Genomic DNA, 17,225 nt, shown 5'->3' with positions numbered 1-17,225 from the left:
ATTTATAGTGACATACCGACTCTGGTGAACTTGGATAAGTCATGCTCTCTGTCCTCTGCTTCTGTCTCTCCCACCTTCTCTGCAAAGATGTTCTGCAAATAAATGAGGTAATGTTTGCGAGATGTTTTTGCAGCTTGGGAAAAAAACCCACTGCACACATCTCAGATGTTATTTCTATTCCATATTCAAACCTGGTGTATTATTGCCTCTGTTTTAAATGGAAATTGGACTGTTTGAGTCCTGAGTTCTGACCAAAATCTGGGTCAACATAAAAGGACGATTATTTTTTATTTTAATTCTGAGGCTCTGTTCAGCTCCCTTGCACGTGTGAGGACCAACTGTAGGAAATAAACAAAGCACATAAATCAGGCTTTCAAAGAGAAAAATCATTCTCCCAAAGGCTTTTTTTTTTTTTTTCTTTCCTTTTTTTTTTTTTCAATGAAGAGCGTGAACACTGTATTTCCCCGGCAGAATATTTCGGTCCAAGAAGGAGGATAGTGCAGGCAGTGGGAGCGTGTGTGCGCGCGTGTGTGTGTGTGTGTGTGTGTATGTGTGTGTGTGTGTGTGTGCTGTGCGTGCGCGCCCGCGGAGAGAGGGGCGGGGGAAGCGGATGAGGAGGATGAGATCATAGTTTCAGGATCCTCAGGAAACCCTGGTACTGGCAGTAGCCAGGCTCTGCTGTGCCCACATGACCCACAACTCTGGCAGCGGACTCGGCACTTCCAACATTATTAAATAATAAGAAAGCGGCTCCTACTCCATGCCCAAACCTCCCGACAGACCGGTGGACACCTTCGAAGAGTTTGGCGAGTCGGTGACTGGGGCGTCCGTCCATTCCAAGGTGTGTGTGTGTGTGTGTGCGCAAGGCGTTTTCTCCCTTGACAGCTGGGGAGTGGGGGAGGGCGCGGGGGTGGAGGGGGTCCAAGGCGTGGGCGCGGGGCCGGGCTGCCGCGCGCTGCCCCCCGGCCGCCCCGGGGGGCCCGCCGAGCCAGCCGCCGGGCGGGAGATGCCCGGTGACGCGCAGCCCCAGCGGCGCAGGGACCGCAGCCGCCCCCGGCGCCGGGGCGCGGGCCCGGGAGGCTCGGCCGCCGCCGGAGCAAGGGCAGGCGCCGCGCACCCGGCAAAGTCAAGAGTGGAAGGCGGGCGGCGAGCGCGGCGGCGGGGAGGGAATCGCCCCAACGCCCACTCGCGGGGTTCCCACCTGTGCGCCCGCGCCGGCCGCCGGCGGCGCCAAGCATGTGCCGGGCGCTGCAGCCGGGACTGCGGCGCGGCGCCTCCCCGGGCGGGCGGCGGGCGGCGCCTCGGGCCCGCGGGGCGGCGGGAGCGGCTGCGGCAGGAGGGCCGGCCCGGGGGCGCGGGGCCGCGCAGGTACATCTCGGCCGCCCGCCCGCCGAGGCCGGGCCGCGCGCCGCTGGTGGAGTTGTTTCTGTGGTCCCCGCTGCCCTCTCGCTGGCCCCCGCGGGCTGAGCCGCTGGGAGATGGCGTGGTCCCCTCCGTTAGGGATGACACTCACGTGGGGGTGCAGGCTGGGGGGCTACTATTGGGCGGGAAATCCGCGCCGGGGTCCTCTCCAGCCGGCGGCGTCGGCGCGTGTTGCAATGCACTGCGGTGCCCGGGCGGCGGGTCGGGTGGGTGTGGGCGCCGGGAGCGGGGAGGGGGGCGCGGCGCGGCTGGGTGGGCGCGGGGCAGGGACAGGGGAGGGGAGTGTCTTCGGCTTTTGGAGCCTGGAGTTTTCCTTTGGACCGAAGGTGGACACGAGGTTCTTTCTGGTACCGGAATGGGAGGTGGCGAGGTGTCTGTTTAAAGACCAGAGCCGAGAAGAGACGAGGGATGCGGGGCTGGGCTCAGTGGTACCAAGGCTAGGACTTGGGAGTAAAACTTTCCTCTTTGGTGAGGTTGAGGTTTGCCTTTGAGAAGGTAAGTGTAGGACTTGAGTGGACGTGGCGTGGGGAGTCTTGGCTGTACTCTGGCGGTGAAATTCAACGCCATTAGGTTCATTGTTGCTCTATTAAAAGGGTCCTTTGAGTTATGGTTCTGTTCAAGTTTGTTATTATCTGTTATGATCACTTGGGGTTTAATGAGTGCTGTGTTTCCTTTTGAACATATCAGTAACCTATATTGTTGAAGTATTCATAATTATTCATTTCTTTAAAAAAAAGACTTATTTTGCTTATTCCAAGGGTAAAAACTTTAGGGAAAAAACAGTTCTATGAACTTTAGCTTTATTCACTCAATTCTAACACTACCATAAGGAATGGGTAATATGAGAAAATCTGGACACAGAGAGGTGAAGTAATTTACCCAAGGTCGCAGGGCTTTAAATGGACCAGTTGAGCTTTCTGTGAACTCTATACTAACATATATATATATATATTTTCTTTTTTCATAAAAATGAGCGTTCATTGTACTGTCTTTTTTCTTCTATATTTGACATATTGACCACATTTCTACCAAGATGAACCTCATAATGATGTGCTACGGGTTGGGGACAATTAACATTTTTTCTAAATTTTAATGCCAATTATGGCAAGTATTCTTTGAGCCTTTTCCTTTTGCCAAAATTGACCGTTTCCTATAACAAATATGCTTTAAAGTAGTATTTATCAGCCAAGTTAAGATTTTCAGCAGGTAAGATTTATCAGCAAAGTCAATTATTATAAAGCAGGCACCTGAATCTATTTATTTGTTTGCACTTAATTTTAAACTTCCTAAGGTATTAGTCTGTTACTTTGCTCAAAGCTGGGCCGTCATTTCCTTCCGAACCCCATCGTGCAGAATTTTTGAACAAGTTTAATCATCTTTAATTCAATCACTCTGACAAGAGCTTAGGCAGTTTTAAAAGAAGAATTATGCAATTCTCTTTCAACTCTCAGTGATTAAAAGCAGGCTATATTGCGAGGGTGTTCGTGTATGTCTTGCCTTTTCACCAGTTGTATGTACTTTAGACAAAGTTGTATAGCAGTGAAGACTGAAATCACATTTTTTCGTTAGTACTAAGCTGAAATACTGTAAACGTCTCCGCTTGTTCTAAATGAATCATGATGTGAAGAAAGGTCTCAGTGGGGTAAAGCCCAACTGCACGTATTTAGAGAGTTTTGTCTCATCTGGAGTTTATCATAGAGCTCTTATAATATTTGTTTTATTAGACAGATATCTCTCTTAGGTCTTCATCTGTCATTTTTTCAAGTAAATTTAATTGCTGTTTCACATAATAAGTATCAAAATTATTCTGACATTCATAGATTTCCTTAAGTCTGGTCTTCCAGCTTCATTAAATTCAGTATGCATATATCAAATCCACACTAATTCAACATTACGAGTGAAAAAAGAGTAGAATCTACCTGAACTGCATGGAAACATGATCTTTGGATGTGAAAAGAATTATCTTCAGTAGTTAAACTCTTCCACATCCCAAGGTATGGTCCATCTCTATTTGGGGGTGCTAGAGTACAGTGCTGCGATCAGAAAAGTTACATTCCTTCAGGCACAAACTTTTTTGATATTGAAATTGAACTTTCCATGTTTGTTTATATAAAATGTTGATGGTTATCAAGGCATAAATCCTATGAAATGTCCATATATCCTTTCTTAACTGACTCATCTGTTCCAGTTTTCTAGTTTCTGTTACTTATTTTAGAAAAAGCATTCTCTCACTACTTTTATCTCACCTGGGAGATTTGACATGACTTTTTCCTTTTGAGTCCCCTTTCTCTAGTTTGGGAGAACTGTGTTGTCTCTGTCTTTAGAGAGGCTCTTTGCTGCAGAGTCTGGGCGGAGAACTGGGGTTGCGTGGTGAGCAGAAAAATGAGTGCGCCCTGCCAGCCCAGGGGCCAGACTTCAATCCAAACATCATACACATAAATGTAGTTCTGAAAGAAGGAATGCTGTAAGAATGTGTAATAAAGGATTCTGGACCAGACAGGGAGGTTTGGAACAAGGTGCATTAGAAGTCCCCTATTTACAGAGGCATAATGTCTGAGGAGGGGTTTACTAAGATTTATTTTTAAAATTAATTTGTATTTGGCATATAGTTGCTTTACGATGCTGTGTTAGTTTCTGTTGTATAGAAGAGTGATTCAGACGTACATAATACATATGTGTCCAACCCTTTGTGACCCCTTGGACTGTAGCCCGCCAGGCTCCTCTGTCCGTCAGATTGTCCAGGCAAGAACACTGGAGTGAGTTGCCATTTCCTTCCCCAACAGATACATGGATCCCCTCCCTTTTGGACTTTCTTCTGTTCAGGTCACCACAGTGCCTTAAGTAGAGTTCCCTGTGCTATCCACTGTGTTCTCACATGCTTTCCTCAATGTTTTCTGAATTAGAGACCTGTGTCTCCCTCTAGTTACCTCTACACATCTCTGTTCACCAGTAGATACATTATTCCCCCTCATCATACACCTTTGGTCAAAGAGAAGTTCACAAAAGTCCTTTTCACAGCACTTTTTACAGCCTGTAGAGAGCGTGTACTGCCCTTATCTGCTTATTACTCACTCTATTTTCGAAGAGATATTTAAATTTAATGAAGTATAACCACTGTCTTTCTTTGCCTTAACAACAACTTTTAATTTTTAAAAGATAGTTGTGTGTGTGTGTATATGTGTTTGCTTGTTGTTAAAGTGGCAGGATGTCTCAAAATAGAAATGTAATTGATTCATCACACATCCATAAGATTCCCGGAAGTGTCTGTAGGAAGAAAAAGGCACCAGAGTAAGAGAGGTGAGCTTAAGTGTTGAGTATGCTGAGGAAATGTGTATTAATAATGTAAAGCAAACATAATAATAACTAAACTTATTGACTACTGTGTGCCAGACATCTTTCATGGCCCTATATAAAGTAACTTAGGTATTCTTCACAGTAGCCAAATGAGGGCTTCCTGTATTACCATTACCCCCATTTTATGGAGGAGGAAACTGAGGCATCGAGGAGGACAGTAATCATGGCCACTGTCACACAGGTAGAGATTCTGAATCTAGTATTGATTCTTTAGTTCATGCTGTCAACTAGTAACATGTAATATCTGGCTCATAGTTTTATTAATGCATTAAATCCCCATCATTGTTAAAAATCATAACACCTCCTCATTTGATCTTTTGGTTACTTTTCCTGCAATTAAAACAAGTGGAAAAACTTATAATTTCCCTTATGTCAATGCTTTTTGCTCTATATTTTACATGCAAATTATCTAAAGCAAGGACAGGTATTGATATATAAATGCCTAAAGCCTGGCAACTGCTGAATTATGGGAAATTTCTCATTATATATTGTGTATTTTTGAATTCAAAAATAGTAACTTCAGCACCATTTAAAACTATTGCAGTTTCTAATATCACAAATATATACTTTGGCCTTTCAAATAATTAGGTAAATATCTTTAACAGTTGGAAGTTCTATGGCCATTAGTAAACTTAAGAATTTAAAGTCATCTGTTTCATCTACTCCCAGGGTGGTTGTTCAGAGTACTGTGTACTGCAAAGGGGATATAAAATATAACATAAAAACACCTGTTGAATTACCTTGGCAAAATTTAAAAGTCCATGTTAATCTTTACATTGGGAACTTATGACATGACTCATAGTTATTTCAACTATTAGTTACTTAAAATATTAGTTATTTTAAAATAAACTTTGTTATTTTAAATATTATCCAAATAATAAAAACACATGGCACATGTGATTAGTAAGGTACAGCACTAATTGGTTAGGTGTGCTGAGGCATGTAAAGGTTTATGCACAGTGTTTGAAGGTGTCAATCAGTGTTATTGCTCCCTGAAAGTACTGGGTCATATGTAGGTGATACAGGCTTCCCAGGTGGCGCTGGAGGTAAAGAACCCACCTGCCAATGCAGGAGACATAAGAGAGATGAGTTCAATCCCTGAGTTAGGAAAATTGCCTAGAGGAGGGGATACTAACCCACTCCAGTATTCTGGTCTGGAGCATCCCATGGACAGAAGAGCCTAGCAGACTACAGTTCATAGTGTCACAGAGTTGGACAGGATTGAAGCAAATTAGCATGCACACATAGGCATTTGATATGATTAATGTTACTGTTAACTATGAATCACAAGTAATACTGAGTATACATATACAAATACTCAACTCTCTTCTTTGAAGTTGTTTGAAACATTCTAGGCAATGTGTACATTTTCTGTAACTCATGGAGAATGTGATACATTATTTCTCTCTATGCTCCCCACCAGACAAAGCATCACAGAGTAACTAATAAAATGTTATTCCAATTTATATCATGAGGAAAGAGACACAAAGCTTGATGTTGTGTGTGTGTGCATGAAGGTACCATCATATACAACAATGAATAATTCATTAATTGTAGTTTACAGTTTGATGCCATAGTGCACTGTCCTATTGCAGAGAGTTTTGTGTGTTTAATGTAAACACACTCAGTTATAATAGTTTAGGTTATTCAGTCATAGCAAACAACTAAAATCTTGGGTACTGAAATGAACATAGATTTATTTCTTGCTAATGCTTTGTGCCCTGTTGGCCAATAAAAGACTAATTTACATCTTCCTCGCGTGGAAACCCAGGCTCATAAAACCCCTGTCGTCTACAGCATCCCCGTCACTCACTCATCAAACACACGGAAACGTGGTGAGTCACTCACAGATTCTTAAAGCACTTCTATCAGAAGGAACACCTGCTACTTATACTCATATTTTATTGGCCAGAGCAAGTCCTATGACCACTTCTAACTTGAAGATGAAAGAGAAGTGCTGTTTTATCAGATACTCAGATGGATGTAAACTGCACTATTAGTGAACAGACCTAATTGTTACTAGATGAATTTATCCAGTTCACGTCAATAGTTTTTATCACATAAAGATGACTTATGATTTTATATAACAATTATGTTTTAGAATTTCAACCTAGAAAGGCAATTCCTGCATAAAACCGCCAGCAAAGGAAGTAGAGTCTAAACTTATAAAATTGATGATATGCCTGTTTGTCAGTGGGGGTTGGACTTAGTCAAGGAATGTCAATAAAACTCCGATTTGAATAAATGCAGGAGATAGCCTTTCTGACAACAAGCACAAGTCAAGAACAGTGCCAAGATCTGCAGTGTAGCTGTGTTTTCTGAACAGATTTGATAGTATCAACATAATACAGAAAACTGAATAGCTACGTGTGTATCTTTTTTGTCACCTGCACCAACAGGAACAGAAGTGTTAGATGTGTTACCACATATTTTTATAAAAAGTAATACAGGTAAACATATCATACTGCATGATTATTTTACATTGACAAACATAATCTGAAAAGGTAGAGTATATCTAATCCATGTGTTTAATGCTATAAATGTCCTGGAAGCACTGCTATTGTTGTGTCCCATATATTTTGGTATGCTGTGTTTTCATTTTAATTTAGCTCAAGTACTAGTTTCAGAATTTTCTCCTGAGATTTCCTCTTTGATTTGTGGGGTCATTTGAAGGGTGGCATTTAGGTTCCTAATGTTTGGAGATTTTTCTGTCATCTTTCTCTGTTTTTGGTCAGAGAACCTTATTTCTTGTGTTATTTTTATTTTGGTTAGAGAACACACCGTGTATGATTTCAGGCTTTTAAAATTTGTTTAGGTTTATGTTATGGCCCAGAATGTTGTCTGTCTTGGTTTATGTCCCATCGGCACTTGCAAAGAGTGTGTATTTCACTGTTTTTGGATAGAGTGTTCTATAAATGCTCGTTAGATCCTGTTGGTTGATGGTGCTGATAAATTCTTGTATGTCTTTACTAATTTTATGTCTAGTTGTTTTATTCATTGTTGAAATAATTTGTGAAATTTCCAGTTATAATTTTGGATATGTTTATTTCTCTTTTCACATCTGTCAGTTTGACTATGTACTTTGCAGCTCTCTTGTTTGGTATATATGAATTTAGGCTTGCTATGTCTTCTTGGTGTATTGATTATTTTATCATAACATGATACTCCTCTTTATATGTGGTAATTTTATTTGCTTAAAGTCTACTGAATCTGATATTAATACACACATTCCTTTTTTTATTTGATTGATGTTTACATGATTTTTTTTTTTTACTGTCCTACTTTCAACCTGCCTGTATCATTATATTGGATCTGAATTATTTGTTCATACAGTACAGGTGGGTTACATATTTTAATTGACTTTGAAAATCTCTATTTTTTCATTTGTATATTTACACATTTATGTTTTATTAAGACTGTACGTCTGCCATTTTAATTTTTGGATTTTTTCCTCTCTGTTTTTGTTTGTTTTAGTTTCTCTGGTTTTTTTCCCTTCCTATCAGTTACTTGAGCATATATAGAATTCCATTTCTATTTATCTATATTGTTTTCAAGTGTGTCTGTTCATATAGACTTTTAGTGAGTACTCTGAGTGTTATATCATAATACATATAATTTATCACTGCCTACCACTGTTGTCATTTTTTCAATTCCAGTGAAGCATAGAAACTTTACCTTTTTTTATGTACCTTTATCCTCTTCCATTAATAGTAAAATTCTCTAAACTATTTCCTCTACATACATCAGAAACTGTCACAACTTTTGTTTCAACTATCAAACACAGGTCAGAAAGCTCAAGAGGAGCAAGAAAAATTCATGGTCTTTATTAATATTTTCACTTACCATGTTCTTCTTTCTTGATATTCCAACATTCTTCTTTTATTGCTTTCTTTTTGTTTCCCCCTATCTTTTCTTTTAGAGCCGATAGGCCTCCTCTTGAAACATATCTTTGTTTTCCTTCATTTAAGAATGTTTTGTTTTCCCCTTCATTCCTGAAGGATATTTTAACTGGATATAGGATTCTGGGTTGACAGTTCTTTTTAAGCACTCAAAATATTGTGCCACTTCCTTATGGTCTCTCTGTTTCCTAATGAGAAATTTTATTTTGTGCTAATTGGTTTTCTCCTATAGGTAAAGTGTGATGTATCTCTTGTTCTTTTCAAGATTTTTGTTTATTTGTTTTTAGTTTTCATAAATTTGACTATGCTGTATCTTGGTATGTATTTTTGAGGTTTTCTGTTTGGCATTCAGATTCATGAATCTAAAGATTTAAGTCTTTTTGTCACCATCTAAGAAATTTTCATCTGTTATTTCTTTGGGTACTTTTTGATTCCTGTCCATTTTCTTTTCTTCTCCCATGTCTCTGAGACTTGAATATTAGATCCTTTGTTACAGAAACACAATTTATCAGTATTCTATGGTTGCAGTAAACAAATTACCAAAAACATGGTGCTTTACAACACATATATTCTCTTACAGAGGTGGAGACCAGGAGTCAGAAGTCAGCTTCACTGGGCTAAAGTCAAGATGATGGGAGAACTGGTTCCTTCTGACAGTTCCCGGGGACAGTACCTCTCTTTTGCATTTTCTAGCTTCTGGGATCCACAGTATTCTGTGACTCCCAGTCTGTTTTTCATATCACTCCAATCTCTTGCTTCTCTCATCACATCTTCTACTTCATTTTCTATGGTCAAATCTCTTTTTGCCTCCCTCTTTTAAAGATACTGTGATTACATTCAGGTCCACCTGGATAGTCCATGATAGTCTCCCTATCTCAAGATCTTTAACTTCCATCAGATTTACAAAATCCCTTTTGCTATGTAAGGTAACATTCACAGCTTCTGGGGATTAAAGCCAACCTGAATATCTCTGGGATCCTACCATATGTGGGTTTCTGAGGCTTTGTTGTTGGTTTTGGTCTGTTTTCTCTGTTGTTTAGATTGGGTAATTCCAGTTGTTCTGTCACACAGCTAACAGATTCTTTCCTCTGTCACTTTCATTATGTTATTGAGCCCACCCACTAAATTTTATATTTGGTTATTGATTTTTTTTTCAGTTCTAATATTTCCTTTTAGTTCTTTCTTGTATGTTCTATATTTTAGCTAACACTTTCTACTTTTTCATTTGTTAATAATTTCTCACTGAAGTTTTTTTTAAAAAAATATTTTAAAAGCTTTGCTGCTTTAAAAACTTTGTCAGATAATTCTAACATTTCTGTCATCTAATTATGGGCATCTGTCATTGTCTTTTTGTATTCAGTTTATGTAATTGATTTATGTCCTTGATTCTTGGTTTGATGAATGATTTTCAGCTGAAACCTGGCCATTTTCTTATTAAAAGACGTTGGATCTTATTTAAAGATGTTTCTGTTTTAGCTAGCTTCCAGGAACATCACCCCAGTGGGTGAAATGAGAATGGTGCCTCTCATCAGCAGTGGGTGTAGGAGTGAGGGCTTCTTACCCAGTCTCCCTTATCATGTAAGCTGTAATATGGAGGGGGCTCCATACTACTGTGGGGAAGAGAATGAATCCAGGCTCCTTGCTAGGTCTTAGCTGATACCTCCCTGTCTGTTTCCCATGTGGCCTCCCCTGACAACATGGGGACAGGGAGGTGGTTACTGCTCGGCCACGGTGATAATCCTTACTCTCCAGCAGGCCTCCCATGAAACACCCGATGGGGGGCAGGGGGAGGGGAGGCTTGGTACTACCAGGTGGGGGTGGAAGTTCAGGCTCCCCATAGGGTCTCCACTGATAACCTAGTGGAGATGGGTGATGGGAGTCTCATTACCACCCACTTGATAGGAATGAAAGTCCCAACTCCCTACTTGGTCTTTTGTGACATCACCTTGATGGAGGTAAGGGGAGTTGGGGTTTGCTGTTTCAGCCTGGTGAGGGTGACAGTCTAGGCTCCCTACTTGGTCTTTGTTGGTATGGATGTGGTGGGGCCACATTTTTTTTTTTTTCCTGTCTCATATAGCTGAAAGAGAGCAATGACTCTTTACAATAGTTTTTTTGTTTGTTTGTTTGTTTTGCTTTGTTGCTCCTTTCATGGTCCTTTGGCTGAAAGAGCATGCTTTTGGTGGCCTTTTGGCACGTCTGGGTTTCTGGTTTCTTTATATCCTTGTCTGGTATATATGAAGCAATGCAAAAATTCAGGGAACTCACCACCGTGTCATTCCTTGGGACCTGAGTTCCCCTACCAGGGTTTGCCTTCTCTCTAACTTTCAGAGTCTTTGTATATTTTATGTGCGGTGTCCAGGGTTTAGGGTTGTATCTGGTGAAAGGAAGAGGGAAAAGTACTTTTGCTCCATCTTCACAGACGTCTACTCCACATTTTTATGCAAGGGTAAATTGAAAAATATCCCTCAACATTGATTCTCAGAGGATGAAGCTCAGGGGATTACTACTGATCTGTTTCTGAATAATAACCACTTTACAGATCAGCAGGATGAGAGAGTACTTGGACAGGGATGCAAATAGGATTACAGAACATTCCATCAGTGCTAAGGTTCAGGAATCACGTGGAGGTCCTCTTACTTCTCCAAACCACGGCTTTCTCCTCTCCTGGGAAATCGTGACTGCAGGGTGTAGCCAGGTTGGAAACTTTCCCCAATCTCATAGGCTGTCTTTTCTGGCAGGATTCTGGAACTATACCGTCCCAGCCCTTCCTGAATTCTCGCAAAGTGTTCTTCATTCCCAGGAACATTATCCATCTGAAATGCAGTTTTCAACTAGAAAGCATGTGGTAAAATGTGGCGTAGCAAGGAAGAAAACAGAGAACCCAAAATCCACATTTAAACTCTTAAGAAGCACCTCCCAGCGAGCACTCATGTTAATTTCATTTGATGTAAAATTATGCATTAAAAATAAGTGTATAGATTTTGTCAAGTTGTTTGATCATTACTTGGGAGATCAAGTACAAGAGATGGCGCTTTGAGTTTTTTACTTGAAACCAGTGTTCTGAGGAAGAATAGTTGGTGGGGAGGCGATCACAAAGAACTGTCTGGGGAAATTCTCCCTAGAGACAAATCCAGTTAATGACATTGTATTTAACCCTGAAGTTCTCACAGTAGGAGCGCAGTGGTTCTCAGAGAGCGGTCCTCCGGCAGCATCTGTACGGCCTGGGAGCTCTGAATGCAGATTTCTTAGCAGTCTCTTGCAACAAGCCCTGCAGGGGCTTTCTGATCCTCTACACCTGGAAACCGAATACTAGAGCAGCCTCTCCAACCATTGAAGAAAACATTAAATGTATGCATTTCGTAATTCTTTATTTATTTACTTGTTGCGCTGGGTCGTCACTGCTGTCCTCGGGCTTGCTCTAGTTGCGGGGAGTGGTTACCCTTCTTTGCAGTGTGCGGGTTTCTCATTGACGCAGTTTCTCTTGCCATCACGGGCTCTAGGCCCGCAGGTTTCAGTAGCTGTGATACACAGACTTAGACTACTCTGCGGTTACTCTGCGGCCTGGGGAATCCTCCTGGACTGGGGATCAAACCCATGTCCCCTGCATTGGCAGATGGATTCTTATCCACTGGACCACCAGGGAAATCCCTTTTTCATGATTCTTGACTCATCCATTTAGATTTTTAGAAAATCTCTTTAGCATGTTTAACATTCAGCATGTTTTAACTATACATATTTTTTTCAAGGAACTATCATAAAGACATTAAACATTGATCACCCCAAAGGGTCTCTTTCGTTGATGATGTCTCAGTGATTTGCACAGTTGTTTTGTATCCTTAACCCAAACAGTCGTGACGGCTGTGTGTCTCATTCTGTGATGGAAACCAAAAAATGCAGCCACGCCTACACTTCCCTGCCTTGGTTCTGCATAGCTGTGGAGTCTCACTTTAATGGGTTTTTCTGGCTGTCTTCATGACGTTTTCTGGGGCCGACACCAGGCACAAGGATATTTGGAGGCGAGGGTGGGGGCGTCTCTGCATCCCTTGAAGAAGAATCATTTTGGGAGATCTTGTCACACAATATTGTTAGAGACAGACACATATGCAGATGTCTGGATTCATCATTGTCATTACCACATCAGCTCCACCATGGGGGATTCACTGTCTATTGCAGGCTGGCATTTTTCTCTGGGGGTAATGTGAGATTAAAGGGAATCTTGGCTCCAAGGTTGTCCTTTGGAAAGAGAAGCTACATTCCTGAATAAAGAGTTTATATTTGGGGTGCAGTTACAAACCCCAGGATGGAGTAAGACAAAATCAATTAAGAAGTAAATGGTTGAAAGATGAAAAAAATATTTTTTGATGGTAATATAATACAGATAGATTTCCCGGTGGCTCAGATGGCAAAGAATCTGCCTGCCATGCAGGAGACTTAGGTTTGGTCCCTGGGTGGGGAAGATTCCCTGGAGAAGGAAATGGCAACCCACTCCAGTATTCTTGCCTGGGGAATCCCCATAGACAGAGGAGCCTGGTGGACTACAGTCCATGGAGTTGCAAAGAGTTGGAAACGACTGAGCGACTAACACACTAGGGCATATAGTCCTAAATATGGTTCAGTTTTATTTTAAAGATGGTGTTTTATATTAGTTTGTGCTTTCAATTAGCAATTCAGTAAACAATTAGAGAACATAATAGATTTGAGTTTACTTAGAACCCATGACTTTGGGTGATGAATATTTTAGATTTTTGATCATCACATTTTACTATATGTAATTTTTAAATATATCTTTTGGTTTCTATAAATCATAAATTTCAGTTCCACATACCTTTTACTCCACACACCTTTTTAAAGGTGTCTTTTTTTTTCTTTTTATAAATAAATCAGGGGGGTGGGTCGAGAACAGTTTATCTGCTTTTGATTTAAAATGACCCATTCTGGGTACTTCCCTGGTGATCTTCCAGTTAGGATTCTGTGCTTCTGCTGCCAGCATGCAAGGGTTCTATCCCTGGTCAGGGAGCTAAGATTCTGCATGCTGCATGGCCCTGCCAAAAAAAAAAAAAAAAATTAATGACACACATTCTGGGTCCAGAAAAATATTATTCTCTTACCCTTTCAATATTCCCCACTACCAGTTGTACTGTTTTTCATTCCATCCATTCCCTTTGTGCCTTCAAGCTGATGATATTTTTCATTTACTCATCCTGCTCGGGTGTTTAAATGGTTGTGCCTCGACACTGTTTTGAGGAGCAGACTTTTCCAAACCTTCATTATACAGTGTTTGTTAAATAAGACCATTTGGGCAGGTTGGAGGAGCCACTCCTTAGAAAACATATTTTGAAATGGTGGAGCAGATGTTTTCTCTCACACACTCATCCTTTATAAATAAAGGCCCCTAGCCCTGGCGGTACTAGTCAGATGTGTTCCTTCTTAGAGCAATCACTGGGTTGGCATTTTTAAATGTGGTGGTCTAATCATCACCAAAATGCTTAGGTAAGGCTTAAATATGAAGGCAGATAGTTCTTCCACAAGAAATGGGGGCAAGGAGAGGGGGATTCAAGAAGGTAAGTGTCTTCTACGGGCAGTCATCCAGATTTTCCCCTACAGTGTTAGTTTCTATTTATACACACAAAATGTGGCAGGTGATTTTTTTTTTCCATATGCAGATAAATTCTGACTCTTCCTTTTAACCTAAACACTACCCAAGTAATGTTTACCATGAGATTGCATTCAAAATAATATTTCTGCTAATGCTGCTAAACCGCTTTTAGCAAGTGATATATGAGTCAGGTTGATTTTGAATCTTTGATCAAACTATGAATCAGATTTTCAAAACCAGAAAGCATTTCAAAGCATCTGACTGCTCTTTTTTGTTTTTCTCAATGTCAGTGTGGTCTGTTTGTGCATTTTTTCATTTTCATTTTTTGCTTTTCTTTTCATTTTTTTCTCCCCTTTATTGGCTTAAGAATTCTTTTTCCTCTTATGACTTATTTTTCTAGGAGCATGTGACATAAGAGCTATAAATTAAATGTTCTCATTTTGTAAATACCTCTAATATTTTAGACATGAGATTGAGAGTTGGTTCATGCTTTTACAGTTTGCATTCTTGAATTGACAAAAAAGATAAACATCAATCTGCTCTGCAAAATAATCCCATTTTCCCCAGCCACCATCATCTAAGGGGAAAAAATATAGCCCTGTGATTTCACTTGGTTGAGCATGTGAAATGTTTTTTGGTTCTGATTTTAGGGTTAAGTTGGTGATTAAGGGAGGGGAGAAGGTGACAGATGTCAGTGCTTCATTTCTTTCTTAGTCTTCATCCTTTTGTCTGCTTGTGAACAGAGGCTAATCTGTGTCAGTTACCTTTGTTTTCTCCCGCCAGTTTGTCTGCTGTCTCCATCATTTTGTTTGTTTATTTTGTTTTGCTTTTCTGTTCTCTTCCCCTACTCCATACCCCAGTCCCCATCTAACTGCGCTGAAAGACAGCAGGGGGACTCATCAGTTATAAAAGTAGAAACCTGTGAGTCCCTGGCTTGTGCTTCTCCAAGCTCTCACCAAACCCGTGGCAAGACCATAATTTTTAGTTTTTCTTCCTCCCTGGTTCATTAGCCATTCCACATTATTCACTTGGATTCAGTATTTTAGAATATTCTGTGTTAGAACTCACCTTTGCCATAATTAGTATTCACTATGCCTTCTAGGGACTTCCCTGGTGACTCAGTGGTAAAGAACTCACCATCAATGCAGGAGGTGATCCCCTAGAGAAGGAAATGACAACCCATTAGAGTATTCTTGCCTGGAAAATCTTATGGACAGAAGAGCCTGGTGGACCACGGTCCATGGGGTTGCAAAGTGTCAGACATGACCTAGTGACTAAACAACAACTTATCTTCTATGTGTCTTTCTAGCTTGGTGGAGTTATAAAAAGAGCCATTTGTTTTTTAATCAGTCTCAAAATATGTTTCAAGGACCACCTGTATCAGAAGTATCTGAGGTGTTTAATAAAGCTATGGGTGAAAGTGAATATGTTAATAACTCAGCCTAGTTTGAATCTTTGCAACCCCATGGACTATAGCCTGCCAGGCTCCTCTGTCCATGGAACTCTCCAAGCAAGAATAATGGAGTGGGTTGCCATTACCTTCTCCAGGGTATCTTCCCAACTCCGGGATCAAACCCAGGTCTCCTGCATTGCAAGCAGATGATTTACCACTGAGCCACCAGAGAAGCCCCTGAACCCTACCTTACATCTACTGAAAAAGAATCTCTCTTTCTGATTTTAGGACTTTGAGGCTGACACTAATTATAGGAGTTAGTCCAGATCTGTGCTTACAACCCAGGGTACCTTTTTATTTATTTTTTTTTTATCTTAATTTTTATTGGAGTATATTGCTTTACAATCTTGTGTGCGTTTCTGCTTACGGCAAAGTGAATCAGCTTTACATGTACATATATCCCCCCTTTTTTGGATCTCCTTCCCGTTTAGGTCACCACAGAGCACTGAGTAGGGTTCCCTGAGCTGTGCAGGAGGTTCTCATGAGTTACCTATTTTACACATAGTATCAACAGTGTCTGTATGTCAGTCCCAATCTCCCAATTCATCTCCCTCTTCCCCCTTGGTCTTCCTCTGTGTCTCTGTTTTGTAAATAAGATCATTTGGTAGCTCATTGGTAAAGAACGCAAGAGACACGGGTTTGATCCCTGAGTATGGAAGAGCCCATGGAGAAGGACACGACAACCCATTCTAGTAATCTTGCCTGGGAAAGCCCATGGGCAGAGGAGCCTGGCGGGTGAAGGTCCATGGGGTTGCGGAAGAGTCGGACACGACTTAGTAACTAGACAAGCCCAACAACATACCAGTTTTCTAGATTCCACATATATGTGTTAATATACGATATTTTTTTTTCTGACTTCACTCTGTATAACAGTCTCTAGGTCCATCCGCATCTCTCCAAAAAGTCAAAATGCATGGATCCATCCCCAGGTTGTACTTTAAACAGCCTGGTATGATTGTAACATGCAGCCTTTGTTATCAACCAGCAAATGAGCTGTAGAAGTTGGAAGGAAAGACAGAGGTTGGTGTTGACATGGAAGCATTACTTTAGTGTATTCATCACAGACCAGATTCTGACCCTCATTTATAAATTCAGAAACCAGATCTTTTTCTCAAGGGCATAGTCATATTAAGTAAGCTTATGGAGACTGAGCTATAAATAAGGTTGCCATTTTTAGAGTTATCATTGTCACTGGGATCAGAATGACCAGGGCATTCTTGCCCTATAGGCAAGACTCTCCATGGGAAGAAAAATTGTTAGAAATTTGCTCCTGGAATCTGGAGACAGAGAAAGGGAAATGAGTTGAATCAAAGGAGTGAAAACACTGAAGAATGATGAGGTGTCAGGAACTCTCCTAAATGTTTCACATGTATGATTTCATTCACACCCTCTCAACAGTCCTTTGTGATGGTATTATTGGCTCTGTTTTCTGTATGAAAAAGGGTAGGGAAAAAGAAGCTACATAACTTGCTGAAGAGGTGGAGCTGAAATACTCGTGGTC

At 40.9% G+C, this 17,225-nt stretch overlaps 1 protein-coding gene across 2 annotated transcripts in view; it reads left to right on the top strand.

Annotated features, from left to right (window-relative positions):
- Positions 1 to 637: 637 nt before the first annotated feature.
- DTNA (dystrobrevin alpha) overlaps positions 638 to 17,225 on the top strand; it is a 414,322-nt gene continuing 397,734 nt past the window's right edge. The window contains exon 1 of one of the 2 annotated variants that reach the window (XM_043444266.1): positions 638 to 841. The gene's annotated coding sequence lies outside the window, so the exon portion shown is untranslated. The remainder of the gene's footprint in view (positions 842 to 17,225) is intronic. The other variant, XM_043444242.1, reaches the window with a different exon arrangement.

Source organism: Cervus canadensis, chromosome 23, assembly GCF_019320065.1.
Source record: "Cervus canadensis isolate Bull #8, Minnesota chromosome 23, ASM1932006v1, whole genome shotgun sequence".
Taxonomy (NCBI): domain Eukaryota; kingdom Metazoa; phylum Chordata; class Mammalia; order Artiodactyla; family Cervidae; genus Cervus; species Cervus canadensis.
The sequence above is the reverse complement of the archived record's forward strand: the minus strand, read 5'-3'. Positions and strand labels throughout refer to the sequence as shown.